Raw genomic sequence first — 21,106 nt, forward strand, 5'->3', positions numbered from 1 at the left:
GGTATAGATAATGTTAGAGCAGGGTATTCATAGTCTGTACTTCACAATCCATTACATGGGCCAGCAGAGAGATTAGAGGCATGAACATCATATAGGATGTCCTTCACCTTTTTATTTAGTATTTTTATTTTTTCTTAGTCACATATAAAAACAGTTTTTAAGATGAGTTGAGTTCCAAATTCTCTCCTTCCTTCATTCCAGTCTGCACCCAGCCCATTGAGCAAGCAAAACATTTCTGTAACAGTCATGTTGTGAAAGAAAGCATAGATTAAAAAAAGAAACTCAAAAAATAAAGTTTAAAAAGTACATTTTAATCTGTAGTCAGATACCCTCAGTTTTTTCCCTGTAGATAGATAGCATTTTAATTCTTACTTGTCTTGGATCACTATATTGCTGAGAATAGCTAAGTCATTTACAGATGATCACCTTACAATATTGCTGTTACTTTGTACACAGTATATTTCACTTTGCATCAGCTCATGTAAGTCTTTCCAAGTTTTTCTTTCCTGAGAACATCCTGCTCATTGTTCCCCACAGTAGAAATAAGTGTTACATCACAATCACATACAGTTTGTTCAATTGATGGACATCTCTTCAATTTCCAGTTCTCAGATGCTAGAAAAGAGTTGCTATAAATATTTTTGTTCGTATAAGTATTTTTCCCTTTTGTTTTTCATCTCTTTTGGGATACAGACCTGGTAGTGGAATTGCTACTCTATGTATGGTTTCACAGCTCTTTGGGATGTCCTTCACTTCCTTTCTAATTGTAGGAAGTGGTTCACAGGTATTCCTTTCAGAAAAGGTTCCTAGCAGGCCCACACAACATTTATTTGTGGGAAGCAGGCAATGATGGGCCTATAAGATTCCAACTGTAACTTTGAATCATGAGATTTCTAATCCTAAAAAAGGATATTGTGAAGGGGTCACTGAAGAGGGTGCTGGGGATCATCCAGTGCCTCCTCCCAAACCCATTTAACAGATAAAGACTGAGGCCCACAAAAGGTGAAGTAACTTTTAAAAATCATATGGTCAATAAGTGGTAGAGATGAATCTAGAACACTTACTGTTTGACATTTTTTGTTAGGTTGTTTTTAGTCTTGTCTGATTTTTCTTGACTCAATTTAGGGTTTTCTTGTCAAAGATACTGGAATGCTTTGCCATTTTTTTCTTCCAAAGAATTTTACAGATGAAGAAACTGAGATAAACAATGTTAAGTGATTTGCCCAGGGTCACACAGCTAGTGAGCATCTGAAACTGGATTTGAACCAGTTCTCCCAACTCCAGATCTGGTGCTCTCTCCACTAGATCACCCAGCTGCTCCTGACAGTCTGATATTCATATTAGAATTTTAAGTTTGCAAAATGTTTGGCATACAACAGTTAATTTTGAGCCTCACTGTTACCCTGTGAGTTAAGTATTATGCTTTCTTTTGCTCATTTTATAAAGAACTTGAGACTTGGATTAAGTACCTTTGTTCATGATCATAAGTTAAAACAGGAATTGAAGCCATATCTTTCTAACTTCTAGTCTAGCACTTCATTGATTATATCATAATCTCACATTGTATTTAGGATGGTAGAATAATATAGAGTTGAAAGGGACTTTATTTTATTTTTTAAAGATTTTACAATTTCTCCCCAATTTTCCTTCTCTCTCTCTCTCTCTCTCCCTCTCTCTCTCACACACACACACACACACACACACACACACATACACATACATGCACACACACACACACACACACACACACACACACACAGACACACACACACAAAGAAGGCAGTCTGTTAGTCTTTACAATGTTTCCATGGTATACACTGATCTAAGCTGAACATGATGAGAGAGAAATTAGATCCTTAAGGAAAAAAATATGGTATAAGAGATAGAAGAATTACATAATAAGATAATGGTTTTTTCCTAATTTAAAGGTAATAGTTTTTGGTCTTTGTTCAAACTTCATGATTCTTTCTCTGGATACAGATGGTATTCTCCATCGCAGATACCCCAGAATTGTCCTTGATCATTGCACTGATGAGATGAACAAGCTCATCAAGGTTGAACATCACTCCCATGTTGCTATTAGGGTGTACAATGTCTTTCTGGTTCTGTACATCTCGCTCAGAATCAGTTCATGCAAATCCTCCGGGCTTCCCTGAATTCCCACCCCTCCTGGTTTCTAATAGAGCAATAGTGTTCCATGACATACATATACCACAGTTTGTTAAGCCATTCCCCAATTGAAGGACATTTACCCAATTTCCAATTCTTTGCCACCACAAATAGGGTTGTTATGAATATTTTTTGTACTATTGATGTTTTTACTCTTGTTTTCATCATCTCTTCAGAGTATAGACCCAGTAGTAGTATTGCTGGGTCAAAGGGTATGCACATTTTTGTTGCCCTTTGGGTGTAATTACTAATTTCTCTCCAGAAAAGTTGGATGAGTTCACAACTTCACCAACAATATATTAGTGTCTCAGATTTCCCACATCCCTGAAAGGAACTTTAGAGGTATTCTAATGCACCTCTACACCCTCAGTAAAAAATGATGCCCTTACAATATATTTTGTTCAACAACCATTTTTAAGTTATGTCTAAGTTTACCAATTGGGGTTCTCTTATACTGGAGTGATTTACCATTTCTGTCTTCAATGGATTTTATAGATGAGGAAACTGAGGCAAATGGGTTGAGTGACATGCCCAGGGTCAAATAATTAGCATGTGTCTGAGGTCAATTTTAAACTCAGGAAGATGGATCTTTCCAACTCCAGACTTGACATTCTATCCTCTGTGCCAACATTTTTTATCTTCCTTAATGAATTGGGGGAAAAATGACTTAGAACCATAGAAATCTGAGGAAAAATGGTAATATAGTCTAATTAGATTAAGTTTCTGGGTTGGGAGAGACATAAAAAATTCTCTAGAGATTGGCCTTTGGAAGTAGGTCTTGTTTTTTTCAGTAATGAAATAAGAAGCATACTCTTTGACAAGTTACATAAAATTAGAGGACAATGGCTAGTTCTTGGGAATGCAGGATTGGAATTTAAAAATTGCAAATGAAGTACCCAGAAGTTATTAGAGTGAAGTTCCTATAATCCAGAGTGGTCTCTAGAGCCCTGGATTTAGTCAGAAGACCTGGAGTTGTATCTCAGCTCTACTCCTTATCACCTGTCCTACTTAGGCAAGTCACAGGACTTTTGGGTTTTTATTTCTTCTTCTGCACTGGTTGGACTAGATCCGGTGTGACATTGACCTCTTTGGCATCTGTGGAAGCCTGTGGACATTCTTAGAATAATATTTTTAAATAAATGGAAAGTAATATCAGAGGTTAGAGAAAATTAAGATAAAAGACAATATAGATGAAAAATTTTCCCTTTCATGTTTTAGATCCTCTAAAATCTATTTTGAGACATTGATGTTAAGAACCCCTGGACTAGATGACCTCTAAGGTCCTCTCCAGCTCTAAATTCTATGATGTTATGTTCTCTACACATGATAGTTATAAATAGCAGACACGTTTCCCTGAGTTTAATTCTTAAGATCCCAGATCTTATTCTCTGTATAAAATGTTCTTCCTGTTCCCCTCAGATGAGTGTGATCACTTCCTTAAATTACACCAGAACACTTTGTCTAATCTTTTCCTTTGCCCTTGTTGCTTCACATCTTGGAGCTGACTCTCTTGCTTGTGACCATCTTAAACCCACTTTCTATTTGTTCATTCATTTTAGACATGCCTGACTCTCTGTGACTCCATTTGGGATTTTCTTGATAAAGATATGGGAGTCTTCCCATTTCCTTCTCTAGTTCATTTTACAAATGAGGAAACTGAGGTAAAGAGGGTTGTTACTTGACCAGGGTCACAGAGTTAATAAATAACCCAGATTGAATTCAGAATCTCTCTCTCTCTCTCTCTCTCTCTCTCTCTCTCTCTCTCTCTCTCTCTCTCTGTTGGCAGCCCAGCCCAGTGAAAATTATGGACATGTTCTTAGAATGTTTTTAAATGCATAAAATGAAACACATAGGATTGTAAAGGAAACTCATTATATTGGAATATTCATTAAAATATGTTTATAAAATAGTTCATAGATCCTAGTTTAAGAATGCTTATAGGTGTTTAGTGGAAGTCTGTTGAATTAGGTATGTGACTGTTTACTCTCTTGAGAAGCAGATTTTATCCAACCCTCATCTTACTCCTATCCTTCGCTGATTTCTTGGAACCCAATGTTCAGGTCTTGGCCAGTTTGCTCACTGGCCCACAGTTCTTGAAAGCAGCACCAGGGGGCATGTGGTGCTTCCTTTCCATTGGCTCTTTTCAAAGGAGTCGGTGTTTCTAGGTTTGTAATTTAACACTGCATGAAATTAAAAAGGGCCGTGGGGAGCTAACTGAGTGCCTGGTCGGATGAAAGAGAGCAAGGGTGTGGAGGGTTCCACAGTTCCTAAACTGATGCATGGGGCGCTGTGGCAGCAGTGAGTAACACATCTATAAATGGATCATGACAAGGAATAAACATCACATGTTTTTCAGTCTGGACTAATGGGAAGATACTGACACAAGGTGAAATATTCAATGCATCCTCTCATAGTCAGCAAAATGTTGATTTCCCAAGTAAGTAGTAAATGTTGAATCTCTGTGTGTTTAGGGGTTTGATGCATCGGTCAGATGCCATTAGTAGAATGCCTCAGATTCCCCATATGCCTGTACATGCCATCCCAAAGCAGAATAGCATGCATGCAAAGATCTGACAGCTGTGGCCTCTGCAGTAAATCTGCTTCCTAAAGGGCATATTAGGAAAGAACTTTCTGCTTAAATTCGCTTGCCCTCAGAACAACGTGAACAACAAATGTGGCTTACAGGATGGGACAATTTTAACTCAAGTTTATTCCAAGTTCTTCCTTTACATGTGATCTGCAAAATCTAGAGCTCTGAGCCTGGGACTGTAGGTATTTTTTTCAGCATAGGTGTTGTCTCTTCTAAGGTTGGAAGGGAGCAGATGTGAAGCAGCATTTTATTCTCCTTGGTACATGGGGTGAAAATAGAAGGAATAAGTAAGCTATTGCAAGGATATGCAGAGATCTCTTGTACACAAAGATCTATTGCACAGCTCCTGGGGAATTTGAACTGAGATCAAAGATCACTGCTTTTTTTTTTTTTTATTGAAGCTGTGGCCCATTTTAGTTGTGTTGCTCTGTTGCACTACAACTAATAATTTTGACTACTGGAATAAACTTCACAAAATGTGCAGTGACTGTAGGGAGAAATAGGAAGAGGTAGAACCAATCCCAAAACAAAGGAAGTGTACTATTTGTAGCTTCTTATATTATCTAATTATTTTTATTAAATTTTATTAATAATTAATTAATTATTAATTAGCTTAGTTGTTTCAAAATCCTTTACATTTCTCTCCCCTAGGGACAAAGCCTGAGTTGCTCCACAGTAGCTGTGGGTCTATTGTTATGTTCTATCTAATTCTAAGTTTATTTAGTATTAACTGCATGAATTTGAATTCTTTGCTAAAACTATCCTGGTATTCCCTGTTCCAATCAATCATAATATTAAGTCACTTGTTCATAGTACATTAAAAATTATAGTAAAACACTTGTCCCTCCACAGCCCAATGAGGTAGGTAGGAAGTCTTTTTCAATGAGGCAAGTAAGATTCAGGGAAGTTAAAGGACTAGCTCATCTACATTCACTTAGTCATTAATTATGAAAACTGGAAAACCTTAATTTGACTTCAAGACCATTGCTCTTTAACCTGTTATTTTCTCCAGTCTCCCTTTAGTATTCTAGAGGAAACACATTAACATTTGCCTGTTCTATATGGGAAAAGAGATCCCAGAGAGGAGCAATGATAATATTTTGGGTAAGAAAAGGAATAAATAATGTATTATTTTTCCTCTTTTGACATAGTGGATCCATGACATAGTGATCCATGGTAGATTCAAAGTGATCTACCTTCTTCCTCTAATCTTTTTTGCATTATGGTATCGGACAACTTAATGTTCCAATGGAAAATTCAGCAATGTATAGATAACATATGAATTTTAGAAGGAATGATATAGTGTATATAATGGCAAGCTTGCTGCTGGATCCAGAACAAGAGACTTGAGTATGAATTCTATCTCTGATGCTAATTTTTTATGTGATCCTCAATTTCTTTATTGATAAAATGGGCACAATCATACTTGTAGATGCTTAGTGACAGGGATGTTGTGAGGTTCAAATGAAAAAATTTGTATGGAAAGCCCATGTAAACCTTACAAATGCTACATGAGGATCATTATTTTTATTATTATTATTATTATTTATATTGGAACTGTGATTTCATTAGTGTAGAGAATTCCCAGCAAGGGAAACTTCTCCTATAAATGAAGATCAGTACTTCGCTGTAACCGATTGTCTTATAGAGTTGCCTCAGGGACTGAGAGGGTAGGTGACTTGTCCAGAGTCACACATTCCATGAGTTAGTTGAACTTTTGTCTTCTAGGTTCCAACAGTTCTCTACTCACTAGAAAAGAAAGGCAAGATGCACAAATTCAGAGAATCCACCCCAAATGATCACATGGACTATTTGTGCTTAATCTATGGTAGAGCATTCCTGAGCTCATTATTAATCTAGTCAGCCACAGTTTGCTGCACTGTAATTTTACTCTAACATGGGTGATGTCATTTTGGTTCCTCCTAGAGAACAAAGGACAACGACCAACCAAGCCACCTCAACTGGCTGTCTCTCTTTACTGTTATTGTTGTTTTTATAGTCACCCAGTATAATTGTGTGTTGTTATAGCTAGGGAACTTAGATAATGGATGACATTCTCTTTATGAAGAATTCACTTGCAGTTTCTCCCTTCTGCAGGAAAGATTATTATTATTTTGGAGATATATTCCTGTCTAGGGATCCCTCATATTCAAGCAGAACCTAGAAACAATTGCTTCTGCTGATGCTCAGTGGAGTAGTGGGCACTTCTTGTCAAAAAAGCTGCTTGGCTTATATTTTCCAGAGATAGAGATAAAGAGAGAGAGGGGGAGGAAACAACACACAGAAAAAGAGATAGAGTGAGGATGGAAAGAGGGAGGGAGAGACAGAGAGAGATAGAGTGGCTAAGAGAGGGAAGAAAGAAGGGAAGGGGGAGAGAGAGAGAGAGAGAGAGAGAGAGAGAGAGAGAGAGAGAGAGAGAGAGAGAGAGAGAGAGAGAGAGGAGAAAGAGAAGACAGAAGGGGAAGACTGAAGCAGCGAGAGAGATGCTTCTCATATGCCACTAAGAACAGTAGTTTTACTAGTAAATATTGTTGCATAAATTCTGACCATGTGTACAGTATCACTAGAGTCCAAGCCAGGATGTAGACATTGAGGAGGTGATGGTATATCAGTCTAGTATATTTTATTGATGAGTTGATTTTGATGATATTCTTAACAAACTCAAGCACAAAGATTTGTTTGGTCATGACTAAAGCCTTTGAAGTATTTCTCTTCCCAATTCTCTCCTGCTGTGGTCCAAGTAGGGTATATTCATTCTTGGCATAGATTTTCTTAGGAATAATGAAGATAAAATAAGGCATATACATGGAGGGGTACTTGTATAAAGAACATGACTTCCTTGAACTGAAAATGGATGATTTCTGGTAAATGAAGGCTTCAGAAATGTAAGGGGTGGAGGATTCCATGGGCAGGATTTCCCAGGAGGATTAATAATGAAAGTATCGGTTTCCAGTTGTACAACTATCAATACTGCCAAGATTTTCTTCCTGGAGGTTTTCTGCCTGTATGCTCAACACAGTGACATTCTTAATAGATTCTAATTGACTGCAATTTGATTTTAGTCCTTTGGTCCAACTTGAACTTTAGTCCTTTGGTTTTTCAAGGAGATAGAGTGGGGTATATTGAAGCATTTATCAAGTAGCCTACACTGTATCAGGAGGTCATATCACACATAGTTTGCTTGTACCTGTGATTGCATCATATCCTGGGGGAAAGTTTAATGTAAATAGGTATATATGAGCATGTATGTGTATGAATATATATGTACATACATTCATATGTATGGTTGGTGGCAGAGGCAGTTCTTGGACTGAGATCTTTTTGCTTTAGTGGCCAGATGTCTATCCACTATACCTAGCAGACTCTCCTTTATGTGGTATTTTATATGTTTGATCTCATTTTATCTTCATATCTTCCTATGAGATAGATAGTCCAAGAAAGATCCATTTTATAGATTTATAGGATTTTAGACATGAAAGATAACTTAAAGATTCTCCAGTTCAGTGGTTTTTAACCTGAGGTGTGTAATCTGTAGGAAAAAACTGATACCTAAATTTTGATATAATTGGTGTCCTATCTAATCTTATGTCTTTTGCGTTATGTATTTAAAAACATTCTATGGAGTCTGTTGGTTTCATCAGCCTGTCAAAGGGGTCCTTGACTACAAAATAGTTAAAATCTGATCTTGTTCAAGTCTCTCATTTTCTGCATGAGAAAAATGAGGCTAAAAGGAACATGACTAAAGGGAACATTATGAAGGCACATCACAAAGCTGAAATGTAGAAGAAACAGGACCCCCAAACCAAGATCCCCCAACTCCAGATCTTAGTGTATTGTTGCTCTAGTAGAGAGTAGTACATAGCACTCTGGACCACTTTGCTTTTACTGAGCTTCCATCCATATCTTGCCCAAAGAAATCAAGCATGCAACAGGCCAATTTGGACCTTGCTGTGGCAGTGAGCTTCCCTTTTCATGCATAAACCTTCATCTTGAACAACAGCCCCCAGGAACCTGCTCCTTGTTTATGTTCCCATACTGTCAGAATTCAGAGCTTTAATGGTCTCTCTCATTGGGTTAATTTTCATTCTTCAACCAGTGATAGTTAAAAGGTGAAAAAATAGTGAATATCTTATATAGCTTTCTCAGCATAATGATGCCTGAAGAATGAAATCAAGATTAACTTTTTTCAAAGCATGACAAACTTTTTTGTGTAATTAAATAATTTTTTTCCATTTACATGTAAGAACAATTTTAGTACTATTTTTTTTCACATTTTGAGCTCCAAATTCTCTCCCTCTCTTCCCTCCCCACATTGAAAAGGCAAGTAATTTGACATAGTTTATACATATGTATTCATGCAAATGCAACCCTCATTTCCATGCAAGTCATACTGTAAAAGAAAACATAGCTTAAAAAAAACTGAAGAAAAAATAAAGTAAAATAAAGCATCTTCAATCTGCATTTAGGCTCTACCAGTTCTTTCTTTAGGGATGGACATCTTTCAGTATGGCAGTCTTTAGAACAAGGAGGTGCTCAAGCATCCTCTCGGATTGTAGGTGACTGTGGGGAAGACTTCCTTCACCAGCAGTCATCAAAGTTGTAAGGGGTCCCTTTCTGATATTTTTCAGTGCCTTATGAAGAAGCAGCAGTGGCAGAGGGGAAGGAAAGATGAACCCAGGTTCAATTTCTGTCTTAGATTCATACTGACTATGTGATTCTGATTAAGCTACTACTTATCTTGGCTCTCTGGGTAACATTTTTATTATTTCTTGTTGTTTTTTAACAGTCCCTATCCTATTCCGAAATTTAAATTAGAATAGTCCTCGAGACACAAGTGAGGATTATCTTCTCTAATTACCCAAAAGGAATCCCATTTCACAATCTATTTTTTATATGTGAATAAAAATCCCTGAGTTTTAAATCATTCCACTTATCAGCAATCTATTAAGTATCCCTGATTTGGTTGGATGCTGATGGTGCAAATTTTCCTGTTGAAGTTCACTTTGATTATTAGAGTTGAGGTGATGTTATGTCCTAGGAAAACTGGAGCTTCAGTTTTTTGTTGTTTCTGCCTTGATTTATTTATGAACTGTCTCCCAAAAATAACTTGTGAAAACTAAGAGATCCTTTTTTTTCCTTTTGCAGAGCCTGACTTGAAGACCTAAGGAAAAAAAGAATGAATTCCAATGAATGTAGACTACTAAAATATTTTATATATTTGTATGAAGATTATGAGCTTCCTGAATACCAGAGACTCCAGAAGAAAATTCTATTTATACATTTATAACTTCTCTTTCCTGTTGGCTGTCATTCTTTATTTAAAATATACTGATGGCACCTGCAGAGAAAAACATCCAGATAAGACCTGTTGGGGGGGGTGTTTTAAGTCAAGTTATGATCTGATGAATGGAAACCCAGAATATTAAATCACATTCATTCTCATTGGAAATCATATCAACCATTTCCCATGATATTTTATCAATATTTAAAAGGAATAAAATGAATATTAGTTCTCCCACCTGTATAGTTACATCAATAAAACTTTTTATGAGCTAAAATAAATGTCAAATAAATGTAGAATGTGAATTAAGACCCAGTTAATCTGGTATACTGCTATGTTGACATACTTCTCAGGTTGAAATACTGGGATAGAAATGTTAGAAAATAGACAACTGATCACATTTTTGCATTAACCAAGTGGGCCCCATTTGGCTCCCTGAAGACCAGACAAAAATGTTAACATTGGCCTGAGGAGCTGAATATTCAGATGACAGCTTTTTTAAAAGGAAAGATATTTAGAATGAGAATGGGATAATGATTTATTAACAATCATAGATCTAAGATTAGATCTTAGAGGTTACCTGGGATAACCTATTTCATTTTACAGATGAGGAAACCAAGGGCATGAGAAATTATGAGACAAAGATCACACAGCTATCAGGGGGGCCAGAGTTGGGATCTGAACCTATATCCTCTATTCCCAAATCTAGTTTTCTTTGCACTGCAACACTGTTAGAACAATTCAACTTGTCTTTAAGTAGTAGTTCATAAAATTGGAAATCCTTATGTGGATGACTGATTAATACTGAGTGGTCCAGACTTGCCCAAATTCTAAGTGGTTACTCAATGGTAACTGGACAAGCAGTTAGGTCTTACAGATTTACTAGTTTATGTACTCTAATTGGACAAAATGTTGCTATCACTGAAAATTTAAGGTATACTGCAGTTGGTTAGTGGTTGTTATATAACTTGGAAATAAAAGTATACACTTCTTTATATAGCCTGCTTCCAATTATAAAGGACTATGGTGTGATATCCATGTAGGTATATATGTGTTCACATTGGCCTGTCTAGATTTGACTTTCAATGAGGCTTGAATATATATCTCTAGTATCTCTCCCACCTACCCTTCTGCAGGGGAGACTTTAATGCTTGCCAAGGAGGAGAAGCAGGAGATCAGGATCAGAGACTGGTCACTGTGCTTACCTCAGAAAAAGGGTACGGGACTACAATTAAGTCTATCCACATTTCCCCATGCCTTTAAGAATTTAAGTTTGGGTAAAACAATTTCTAGCTTTAAACTGAGCTCCTAATCACAAATCCTGAACAGGGAAGTGATGTCCCAAACTATATAATCCATGATTTGAAAGAATACATATAGCAAAAAGCAAATAAACCCCACTTATTCAAGCTAATAACAAATAGAAATCAGAGAAGGTATACAAATAAGAATATACCAGACAGGACATAAAATTAATGAGTTCTTCCATTGGGAGAGCTATATCTCAGAACATCCAAGAGTACCAGATTTATACAAAATTCCCCATAGCAAGTCTCTATGGCAGAAATCTGGGAATAGGAGCATGATTGAAGTGTGGTTCATTCCCAGAGTTTTTCTCTCCCTTTAAAGAGGATGAATTGAATCTGGAACTATATGTCTTCTTTCTCTTTCTTTCTCAGTTTTTGTCAAGTCTGCCCCTCATGTAGGCATGGGTATCAAATAATCTGTCTCCACTAATGAGGAAAGTCTTATACAAATGATCTTTGAGCTGCAGGTTACACAATAAATCATGGAATCCCCAAAAATAAAAATGGAAAGTGCAAATATTGAGGAAATTTATATTTCCTTAAGATAAGACACTGTGAGGGGCAGCTAGGTGGCACAGTGGATAGAGCACTGGCCCTGAAGTCAGGAAGACCTGAGTTTAAATCCAGCCTCAGACACTTAATAATTACCTAGCTGTATGACCTTGGGCAAGTCACTTAATCCCATTGCCTTACAAAAACAAAAAGATAAGACATGGTGTAAGACTACATAATTATTATTATTAATAATAGTATTCTAAACAAAAAAACAAAGAAATACCCATCAGCAATTATAAGCCCCTGCCATTGTCAGGACAAAGAACAGTCAATGTCAAGATGATTTAATATATAGATCCCGACCTCAAGGGTTTATAATCTAGTAGATGATTATTTGTGACTCCCTCAAAGCCTGACTACCTCCCTGGTAGGGGGAAGGAAAATTTCCCATGTTGTGAGGAGGTTTCAATGGATGAAGCTCTCGGGAAATTTAATAAATTATCTTGTCTGTTCCACATTACATATGGGAGTGTATCACCTTTCTTGGGATAAACAGTTGTGAATTTGGATGTTACTACTCTTTGTTTTCAAATTCTATGTGATTTTAAAAAATTAATGTGAGCTTTTAGGAGGAGTCTAACATGTATATAACTCAGTCACTTCATACTTTGCTTTAGCTACAATAACCAGTTTCCAAAGATGGAAAGAATAATATTGTATAGAGTGTCTCTAGATATTTCTCTTATAAATCCATCAATCAAATAATTAATCAGCAGGAATCATTAAATACCTACTATATTTGAGGCATTGTGCTAGGTACTAGGGATATAGATGGCATATATTGAGTTATAGATGGTATAAAGAGTGAAACAATCCTTATTTTTTTACATAAATTCAATTCTTATTTTCAATATCAGACTTTAAGCTAACTATAAATGTTAAATTTTTCTCCATGGACTCTGGTACATATTAAGGTTAATGAAACAATATTTTCATCTTCAATCTCATCAGAACTAAGACTGCAACAGCTTTTATTTCTATTGACTAGTCCCACAAAGAAACCTCATTATCATTTAAAAAAAAAGTTTATATGTCATGTTTTAGTCATGTTAGTTAATTATCATAATAATATCAAGGAGCACTAGCCCGAGTTTATATTATTTAATTGTATTGAAGAATTATATTCTTCATTATATTCAATTGGATTCTTCACTTATTATGCATGTTTAATTTAGGAACTGGATTTTGGTTTAAAGTTATTTAAAAGAATCTCCATCTGTTAACGTAAGTGGCTAAGTCAGATTTAAAATATGATACTAACCAGTTATTATGATAAATCAAATGGATTTTGTGAGTTGTCTATGCAATATTTATGTGTTTTATTTGATTTTCATTTAACAATGAAAGGAAAAGATACATCAAATCTTATCAGAGGAATCATATTGAGCTCACATTTCACTCTAAAATGGCTTCTGAAAAATGCATATGCAACATGGTGAATTTTTATCTCTATTATCCACAAGTATTTAGCCAGTTACAATGAAGGGCTTGGGAAAGTAGAGGAATAGACCCAAAGTACAAGTGACTGATATGAGAACAAGTAAAAGAGAAATCAGAAATGTTTCTGGTTTTAGAAAGTACAACATTGGATATTATTTCATATCCCATTTAAAATTATTTTGAACCATAACACCAGATTCTTTGCTCAACAATGCACCTTATGATGTTTTTCAAATAACATATATATATATATATATATATATATATATTAAAATAAAAGTTTTCCTTAAAAAAAGAAAGATGAGAGCCAGATTAAACTCCATATTATGATAATGAACAGAGGAAGAAGGTTCATTGTTGTATAATAGCAAGGAAGGATTGGAAAGACTTCTATGTAAAGTTAAAAAAATTAAATTTAAAACTAGGAATGCTCAAGGCTCAGCAGCACTACCTCAATGACTATTTAGTATTTTAAAAATTTCCTTATTAGAAAATGCCTTTAATATTCCATGTGTGGCTATCTAGTGCTAAGAAACATATTAGATGGCCCAATGACTTGATGATGTAGTGGTTAGGAAGACCTGAGGTAAATCTTGCCTTGTCTATAGGCAAGTTCTTTAACTTCTTTTTGTCTCATTTTCTCAAAGTTTTCATGAAGAACAAATAGGGTAATCTTTTAAAACATTTTGAAACCTTAAAATACTATATAAATATTAGTTAATGTTATTGTTGTTATTTTGATGTATTTACTTCATTCAACACAATGGGTAGGTAGCTATGACAATAAGTATTCATACATAGCTTTCATTTTTAATTACTATCTTCAAACAGTTGAAAAGAGCATTCATGCATTTCATTCATGTCTTTTTTAGTGAAGTTATTGGTACACATGGCCATCTTGTACAAGTCAATTGAGAAAATCTGGAGTTAGAAAATGATGAATTTGAACTGCATGTCTTTGAATGGTCCTTTCATCTTTAGATCTATGATGACATGAAAGATATATCTCACACTTCCTGGAATCTCCTAGCCTTGAATTCCTTCCCTACAAGATTAGGGATAGATCTTTAAACATAAAGAGTATCTGATTAATTTGGATTTAGAGGAAATACAGAATGTTCAATAAAAACTGATTCTCTTAAATGCCAGATTGTGTTATAGAAATGCTTTGCTATGTAGCTTTATATAGAAACTGCATTTAAGTTGGTAATTGGTGCTTTACAGAGATTTTCCCCTGATGTCAAATGTATGAAATTAGCATGGACCAAAAAAAAGCTCTTTACCATACAGGAAATTTACAATGCCTCCTTCTTTCTTCTGATGGATAGAATATATAGTTATATGCCATTTGGGAACCAATATTGCATATTTGCCTTCATTATGAATCATCTGTGCACCTTGAGAGAAGAGAAAGCTGCTTCTCCTCAGAATGGAAAATGATTTTTTTCTCTAAGGAAATGACTCAACTTGTCTAAATTCTTTACTAAAGTCATCCTGCTGTCTAAATAAATGCATACCCATCATAAAAAAATTTAGTGATAGAATCAGATAATAATCACGACAATGTTTTTACCTAAAGGTTTTTGTCAGAGTAAGAAAAAATACTTCACTTACTATCTCAAGACCTAAGATACTTTCAGCTTCAAGTCCACAAATACCATATGAACTCCTTTATCACTATTCATTCATGATTTTTTTATTAAAACAAATTGGTAGTATCATTGAATAGAGGGAATGTGAAATATCAAGTAATGAAATTCTTTTAAAAATTATTTTTACTCTTTCTACTCTCCAGTTGCTCCATTGTAGATTCAGGACAATTTCTTTCCTTCATCTGAAAGCCCAAACAATATAATTTTGAGTTTTTACTATTCTCTTTTAAATTCATCCCAGTTAGAAAGTCATTGAGAGGATTGCCAGCAGTGACTATGAGTTTTCTATTATGTCCTCTGTCAATTACCAAATTTTGATCTTAGTTCAGTCCCTGGTACCCTAGATTTCGGATCACAAAATAACCTTCACTGATGTCCTCAATAAACAGACACATTTGGTTCCTGAAAGGTATAGAAAAGTAAGTACCTTTAGGACTTTCCATCATTTTATCACCTTTTCCTAGTCACAAAAAAACCCTGTAAGAATGAAATACAACTCAATACAATGGACATTGATACAAGGCAGGCATTATGTTAGGTATTAGGGAAAAAGACAGAAAAGAACAGTGTTCTCAAGCAGATTGATTACATTCTAATTGGGGGAGAGGAGATGTATGCAAATAAGTACAATAAGATGAGTGCCAGATACTACCAGAATTTTGAGGAGACAGAATTCACTCTCCCTTGGGGTGAGTCAGGTCAGGCACCATACATAGCTAGAAGTGAGAAGAACCTGACTATGTGGACTTTAGAATCCAGTCTCCCTCATCATGCCTATAGCTCCTTGTAGACTTGATTGCCTTTTCCCAACTTCTCCTCCTCCCTCCTCTTCTCCTTACTTTGGGTTCTCATCTTAGTCAGGTTCTTGATTGACTTTATTTTTCTCAACTTGACAAACACTAGCAAACATGGGTCCTTGCATATATTGAGAATATCAGAAAAATTATATAAGAAATTGAATTTCTATTACATAAACTCATTTTTAAAACAATATTTAATAATCAAACATTGATTTCAAAGATTTCTTACACTCTATGCCTCTCTTAATTTCCTTTTCTTTTCCTTGCATTAAAAAATTCTTCAATTACACTTTTATTTTTCCCCTTTCTATGACATTACTATCTTTAATAGCTTTCTACCTACCAAAATCACTCTACAACCAAAAAAATTTATCCTTTTAAAAAATAAATGCATATAGTCAAGTAGGACATATCTATTTGCTAACCAAATCTAAAAATGAATGTTTCATTATGTACCCTGACTTGATCTCCTCTATTTTGAGGTGGGTAGTATGCTTCATCATCAGTCCTCTGGAATCATCATTGCTCATTGAAGTGACCAGAGTTTTGAAGTATTAAGGTTACTTTTCTTCATTTATTATATGAATTGTTTTCCTTGTTCTTTTCATGGTAACAAATGAAAATCCAAGAGACAGAGTTAATTAAAAATCAGTTTATTAAAATTTAGCTAAAAATCAATAAATTTATGATCGTTGGCCTATCTTGACAACCAACAATACTTCATGGAGATGCTAAATGCCTTAATATATTTTTAGAAAAGAGGACACCTCTGACTGGTGAAAATCATCTCTGATTGGTGAACATTTAATGGGACTTTAGAATGATGAGTTGGGCTGAAAGAATTCATTTCCTCCTGTTGAGGCAGGACTTGATCTATGAGACTCAATCACTTCCAGAAATCTGAACAAGGGAAGTCGATTGGAAAATGAATTCTGGTGGATTCTCTCCTTTATGAGCTGTTACTCCAAACTCTAATGGGTGTGTGTGTGTGTGTGTGTGTGTGTGTGTGTGTGTGTGTGTCTGTGTCTGTGTCTGTGTCTGTGTCTGTGTCTGTGTGTGTGTAAGGGCATATAACACTTTGAAACTAGAATTCACCTAGATTAGATTCTGTTTACAATCTAAACAGAAATAAGGTCTCTTAGTTGAGGTGAGGTCATGCCTAAGCCAAGGATCATAGTCCCAGAGGATTTGGGCAATCTCATCTATCAGAAATGTTCTTCAGAGACTGACTGAATTACAGGGATAGTCCCTGAATGAGGAAATAAGGAGAAAAAGTTTTAATCCTAATTTAATAATTGATAATTAATATAGAAAATAACAATTTCTCTCATCACTTCAGTCTTTATATGCTCATAAAAATATATGAGTCAATCTCATCATTTTTTTCTTGCATCATAATCCACTACATTTATAATCCATAATCTTTTGTCCATTCCCCAATTTATGGGTACCCTCTTAATTTCCAGATGTTGCTATAAATATTTTTGCAAATATGCTTTTTTCCTTTTTTTTAATATTTTTGTGGCATATTTTGGTAATAGTATTGTTTGGTTTAATGACTTTTTTAGATGTAGTTCTAAATTGCTTTCCAGAATGACTGGACAAGTTCTTATCTCCACCAACAGTGAGACTTTCTTCCCACTATAGGAAATCTTCTCCACCATTGTAATTTTTGGTTTTTTTAATCATCTTAACCAATTGCATAAGTATGAGAAACTTTAGAATTATTTTAATTTTTATTTCTCTATTAGTGATTTGGAGCATTTTTCCAGATAGTTGTTCATCTCTGAGATTTATTTTTTTGAGAATTGCCATTCATATCCTTGTTAATTTATCTATTGGGAAATAATTCTTGTTCAAATGAATATTTGGATATCATATCATAAATAAATTTGCTATAAGGATGCTTTCCCAGTAACTGTTTTTCTTCTAAATTTAACTGTATTAAATTTGTTTGTGTAACAGCTTTTCAATTTTATGTAGTCAAAATTGTACATATATCCTTTGATCCTCTCAGTCTCTTGTTTGACCAGGAGCTCTTTCTCATCTCCTTCCCTGCTCTTCAAATTTGTTTATAATGTGACCTTTTATAACTAGGTCATGTTTCCATTTGGAGCTTATGGTGATATATGATATAAAATGTCTAAGTCTAATTCCTCCCAGTGTTCTTTGTAGTTTTCAGTCCATCAGTTGTTAGTATTATAGCATTCTACACTGCTCTAAATGCTGAGAAACAAGAAAGGCAAAGGACATTCTCAGCTCTTAAGGAATTCTGTCTAATGTGGAAGACAGCATGCAAACAACTACCTCCAAACAAGATATGCAGTATAAATTAGAAATCATCTATAGAGGAAAGGCACTAGCATTAAGGAGAATAAGAAAAAAATTCCAGAAGGTGGAATTTTTTTTCTGGAACTTGAAGAAAGTTCAAGGAAACAAGAGGGTAGAGATGAGGAGAATAAGTATTCCATGCTAATAAAAAAAATTCTGGAGTTGGAAGGTAGGAAAACACCAAAGATTAAAATGGGAGCAATTGGAGGGAGTTTCATATTTTTGCTATCAAACTTTTGACTTGTTAACCTGAACTCACAATGACTTTTCTGGAGGGACCCTTTCTCAGAACCTTCAGACTCAGGTTCCACTTCTCTTTTTTTTTGCATTTCTTGATCATTATCCTGTCTGATTTTCTTTTTTATATATTTGCTGGAGTATATAGGGGAAGGTTTAACTGACTATTTGACCTCGGTTAACCTTGATCATTTCTGTCACTCTGAGGTATCTTATTTTGACTTATATATCTCCTTCGTGTGATTTAAAACAGATATTAAAAAGGCATACTCCTTTGAGCACCATAAGCTGTGTTGTCTTTTCTGTGAAAATCTCTAAGTCCCCAAAGCAGCTGCAACAGACTGAGATAGATTTACTCTTGGATGTACTCTGTGTCCTCCCTTCCCAGCTGTACAAGACCCAGCTAGGAACTACCCAAGTTTTTTAGGGACACTCAGACATCTGCCCTCCCAGAGTTACATAAGTCAGAATGATAGACATAAATGAGAAAGCTGGGATGGTTCTAGGCAGGCTGTTCTAAACTTCTCAGAGTTGTCACTTCCTCACTCATCTCTTGCTCTATAATTCTCATGAGGATTGATTTGGTCTTACTAAGACATACTTGAAGGTACTAAAAAGCTGACAAACCCTATTCTTCAGTTCGACTGGATTTAGAGTTCTTATCCTCATTTCTGGTACGCAGCACCAGCTGAACCCATGTATAGACAACTAGGTAGTACAATGAATAGAATGCCAAGCCTGGGGTCAGGAAGACTTCTCTTCCTGAGTTCAAATCCATTCTCAAAAACATAACTAGCTGTGTGACACTGGGCTAATCACTTAAGTTTCAGTTTCCTCATCTGTAAAATGAGCTGGAGAACAAAATGGCAAACAACACCAGCAAAAACACCCTAAATAGAATAGTGAAAATTTGGATATGACTGAAAACAACTGAACACCAACAAAAGCCCCAGATGAGTCCACATGAACTAGTTTGTTGCTAACAGAGAGAATTGGGATCAGATATAGTAAAAAGTCAAAGAGGACTACAAGACTTGAACTTACATGTCTGAGAAAGTGAATTAAAATGAAGACTTTAGGAACAGTTTTTTAAAATGATGAATTTGGCTTGGAGTACATTGAATTTGAGGTGTTAGTGTAATAAATAAACACAACAATTCAACAGACAGTTTGTTTCAAGTGACAGATTCAAACTCAAACAAGGGAGAGGAACAAAGTTAGTTTTGGAATTTATCTGCATAATTGATCATAATTGAAACCCTGAGAAGTTGAAAAAGCATCAAAAGAGACAATATTTGGAGAGAAGGCCAAAGACAGACCATTGGGGAACACCCAAATTTAAGAGGGTAGAAGGCACCTAAGTACCACAATAGACAGTGTGCTGTACTTGGGTTCAGGAAGATCTAAACTCAAATGTGGTCTTAACACTTACTAACTGTGAGACCCTGGATAATTCAATTAAATACTATATATGTCAGTTTCTTCACCTATAAAATGGAAACAATCATGCGTCTATCTCCCAGGGTTGTTGGGAGCATAAAGTGAGAAATTTGTAAAATGCTTTGAAAATCTAAAAGCATTACAGAAATGTTGCTTATTGTTCTTTTTCCTTATTTTTACTATTAAGGAAGAGGAAGAACCAGACAAAGAAACATAGAAGTTTTGGTCATAATGTTAGCGGTGGTATTAGAGTTCAATATTTTGAATGTTAAGAGAGAAAGGGTTATTTTGAAGACGACAAGTTTTAAGGTTAATGCTGCAGAGAAGTTAAGAAAAATGAAACTAGAATTAAATTCATTAAAACAGTGATTGCTGAGAAGTTATCTTGGTTTTGGTATAAGAAAAAAAAATTTCTTTACAACCAGAACTGTTGGAAAGTGGAATAGGTAATTTTAGGAAGAGAATAGATTTCAGAGATGTTACATTTGGGATTTTTGTTCAGAAATGGTTTAGATTAGATGAAAACTAACAATTTTTTTTGTTGTTTGGTTATTTTCAATTGAGTCCAACACTTTGTGATCCTATTAGGGGTTTCCTTGGCAATTGGAAATGTTTTGCTATTTTCTTCTTCAGTCATTTTATGGATGAGTAACTGAAGCAAGGAGGATTGTGTTTACTGATTTTTCTTAAGTGACTTGCACAGGATCATACAACTACTAAGTATCTGAGACTAAATTTGAACTCAGGTCTTCCTGACTGCAGGCCCAGGGTACTATACTTCATCATTACCATTATCATTATCATTAAACCATAAACCAAATTTGTTTACAAAATTAGAGAATCATTTTTGCTCCAGAAATAATAAAAACTAGTGGTGCATTTGATAGAGCTCTGGTCTGGAGTCAGGAAGACCTGAGTTCAAATGTGACCTTAGACACTTACTAGCTGTGCAATCATTTAATCCTCCACCAGATGTTTTCTCATCTATAAAATGAGCTGGAGAAGGAAATGGCGAACCATTCCAGTATCTTTGCAAAGAAAACCCCAAATGGAATCATAAAGAGTAGGACAAGATTGAAACTATCAAACAACAAACAACAATTTATATAAACCTTTAAGATATTCAAAGTATTTTATAATACAGTAACATTACATTACATACACATTTATTTATATGATTATGAAACAATCTGTAACTCTCAGGACTGTTTACTTTCTATCCCAGAAAGTAAATAAGATGTGATCTGTGACTTTGGGGACCTAGCACTTGAGGCAGCGTATGTGTTATTCTTCCAAATTCTGAA

At 35.1% G+C, this 21,106-nt stretch overlaps 1 protein-coding gene across 1 annotated transcript in view; it reads left to right on the forward strand.

The window, feature by feature from the left end:
* The window catches only part of SMPX (small muscle protein X-linked), a 100,550-nt gene extending 90,276 nt beyond the window's left edge, over positions 1 to 10,274 (forward strand). The window contains exon 5 of the mRNA XM_074214256.1: positions 9,905 to 10,274. The gene's annotated coding sequence lies outside the window, so the exon portion shown is untranslated. The remainder of the gene's footprint in view (positions 1 to 9,904) is intronic.
* Positions 10,275 to 21,106: the final 10,832 nt, after the last annotated feature.

Source organism: Macrotis lagotis, chromosome 1 (genome assembly GCF_037893015.1).
Source record: "Macrotis lagotis isolate mMagLag1 chromosome 1, bilby.v1.9.chrom.fasta, whole genome shotgun sequence".
NCBI lineage: Eukaryota > Metazoa > Chordata > Mammalia > Peramelemorphia > Peramelidae > Macrotis > Macrotis lagotis.